General features: G+C 34.0%; 1 long non-coding RNA gene across 2 annotated transcripts; it reads left to right on the forward strand.

The window, feature by feature from the left end:
* LOC133793929 (uncharacterized) lies at nucleotides 1–2591 on the forward strand. Of its 2 annotated transcripts, none has more exons than XR_009875035.1 (3): nucleotides 1–90; nucleotides 274–411; nucleotides 2526–2591. It is a non-coding gene; the product is annotated as an uncharacterized LOC133793929 (long non-coding RNA). The 2 variants fall into 2 exon arrangements; XR_009875036.1 differs by lacking the exon at nucleotides 2526–2591 and adding an exon at nucleotides 995–1056.
* Nucleotides 2592–3161: the final 570 nt, after the last annotated feature.

The raw sequence follows: 3161 nt of genomic DNA on the forward strand, positions 1-3161 counted from the left end.
GCACAGGTGCGAAGGCTGTCTGCTTGTGAGACAATGGGTTCTGCAACAACAATTTGTAGTGATAAGACTGGAACACTAACTTTAAATCAGGTCGGGTATCTATATTCAAAATTAAATATTTTCTCTAGATGAAGGTCCTTTTTTTTCTTCTTGAAACTAGGCTCTTGATAAAGGTTCTTGAGAGTAGTAAGTAAAGCATTTAAATTATTCAGCAGTTTAGTTTAAAGAGTATCTTTTTATATACATTAACATAGAAAAGCAATACTACAATAGATGACTGTGGTTGAGGCATATGTTGGCAAAAAGAAGATGACTCCACCGTATGACCCTGCATAGTTGCCATCGGTTACTTCTGCACTACTGATTGAGGGTATAGCACAGAATACAACGGGAAATGTTTTTGTGCCAAAGGTAAGCACCCTCTTCTCTCCCCAATGATAACTTTACCCATAACCCATATTTATGTTGGAAGACCTGTATAGGAAGATATATGATTGCATGATAACAATGGAGGAATAAAATTCTAAGTTTCTTATCAAATGAATTCCTTTAAGAAAGTTTATCATATTGCCATATTACTCTTAGTAGGGTCACCTTTTAGTTTATCTTCCTTAAGAAAGAAAACAGTACTTTTAGTATTTTCGGGACATTGATAAGTTGCAACCTTTTTTTTTTTTACAAGATGATGTATAATGTATTTATAGGGGGCCTCCCACAAATTTTCTGGAACTTCTGGATAAGTTAGGATGCCAAAATTAGGATCCAAACAACTTGTTGCTGTTTGAATTCTAATTTTGGCATCCTAAACTATTTGAAATTTTGTGGGAGGTCATTATACACCATCATATAAAAAAATTGGAGTTGCAACTTATCCGTGTACTGAAAATACTAAAAGTGCCTATGGGTAGTGATTAAAAACCTTATAATTTTTCTATTTATATATATATAGGTTTTAGTTTCTATATTTCTAATGTTTACATGCATCAATTAGTAGGTATATATTCACCATCTCAATTTATATAGAAGGGGTGGATTCTTGGTGGTTTGACTAGTAGTTATGGGAGAGCAGACTTTTGGGATGAGTTGGCTAGTTAGGAAGGTTTAAGAAAAGCTAAAAAGTTCACTAGAATATGAAGATCTTTGATACACTAATTGGAGCAGCGAGGTTAAAAGACCCAAAACTCAATGGTACAATTTTAGAGCACAACCCATTTGTTGCAAATTGGACAGATTCATGTTCTCTAATGGTTGGGCTGAGTTGTTTCTGTACTTAAGGCATGAAATGTTTTTTTGGGGACTCGAATCCACCTTCTTGGGCTCCTAGTTTGTTCAAATTTGACAACATTTGACTGGAACTACAAAGTTTCAAAGATGAGTTTGGTAAATGGACAACATAAGAAGTAGTTTTTGGCTGAATGGGTCATGAACAAGCTGAGACAAGATAGAGAAAGAGTCAAGAAATGGAATCAAGAGGTATATGGTTGTAGTTGTAGAAATATACTGAAACAAACTATAGGAAGAGGTTGTTGGTGCTGGTTAGACTGGAAGGGAGTGGTAGTTAGAATAAACAGTTTAAATAAAGAGCGGGATACAATAAAATAGGACTGGCAGCTGCTTATTTTTGAAAATGGGAGAGCCTTATGAATGTGAATCAATGTCTAAATGGGCAAAGGAAGAGGACACCAACTCAAGACTATTCCATAGACTTATGAGCGCAAGAAAGGCAAAAAATATCATTTCGATTACTGAGAGAGAGGATGGACCGATTTTTAATTGGGAGGTTGACAACTTGACATTGAGAATGAAATTGTTAGCTTTTTCCTCAGTCTTTATCAATCGACAGATTGGCCTTTCTTGTGAATAGAAGGTATAGAGTGGCAGCTAATTCTTCATCTCTTGGCCAGTAGACTTGAAAGACTTTTTGAGGAAGTGGAAATAAGATGAGCATTATTTGATAGTCTCCTGGGACCAGACGAATTTTCTTTAGCAGTGTATATTAATATCAATCCCATTGGGAAGAGATGAAGGTTGATTGATGGAAGTCTTTAAATGTTTTTCCTAGGATGGCTCAGTGAATGAGATTAACATGTTTTTTACTAGGTATATATTTGGCTGTAGATATCTCTCTCTGTCATATATCACCATGTTGTTGACGAGTTTGAAGAAACATATATGTTACATTTAGTTTTTCCTTAGCCAATTGAAAAGTCAGATTGAAAAGAGTTAGGATGCTCAAGAGATTGTCATCATGTGCTTCTTTGAGCTTTCCTGTCAGTGGTGCCAAAACTTACATAGGTTGATTAAAAAAAAATAATAACATGAAATTAACTGATAGAATTTGTAATTAAAGTTACTATAAGCTAAATTTCTTAAGGAAAATGAATTGATGTCATATGTGCTCATCATTCCTCTTATATGAATGTATTCAATCTCTTCTACTGTTGGATGCTGGAGTCTTTTATCACTTATCAGTTACTTCTTCTGTCTTATGTCAATCTGTCTTTAACTGCATTTCATTCTGACAGGGTGGTGGAGATGCAGAGATCACTGGATCTCCTATAGAAAATGCTATCCTTTCTTGGGCATTGAAGGTACCCTCTTTTTAAAATGTATCTGACTTGTAAAATGTTTTTTTTTTTTTTTTTGGAGAAATTTTTTAATTACCAACATATGTGTTTTAGTTGGGGATGAAATTTTCCATCATCAGATCAGAGAGTACAATTCTCCACGTATTCCCTTTCAACTCAGAGAAAAAGCGAGGGGGTGTTGCTTTGAAACAGGTAAGTGATTTACTTGATTGTCGAATTATGCAAAGGTCACAACTTTGGAGCATTCCTTAAGTTATTTTTATCAACTTTAACAGCTTTGCACTGAGAATTGGTTGCATTTGACTCGCATAATATTACATCTGATGTAACAACATATTAAATATTGTGTTTACCTCTTGTAGGTTGAGCAGCATTTACAATTGTGTGATTTTCTTATAACAATATTATGTTTTATTTTCATGGTAGGCGGACTCAAAAGGATGCTCTCGTGTAATAATCTCAAAGTGAAGAATAGACTTGTTGATATTTTTTATGAAATGTAATTACTTTAACACTCATCTTTAATAAGCAATGAATATTTTATAATATGCGTATGTTTATTTTATTATTAAT

The sequence above is a fragment of the Humulus lupulus genome, chromosome 8 (genome assembly GCF_963169125.1).
Source record: "Humulus lupulus chromosome 8, drHumLupu1.1, whole genome shotgun sequence".
Classification (NCBI taxonomy): Eukaryota; Viridiplantae; Streptophyta; class Magnoliopsida; order Rosales; family Cannabaceae; genus Humulus; species Humulus lupulus.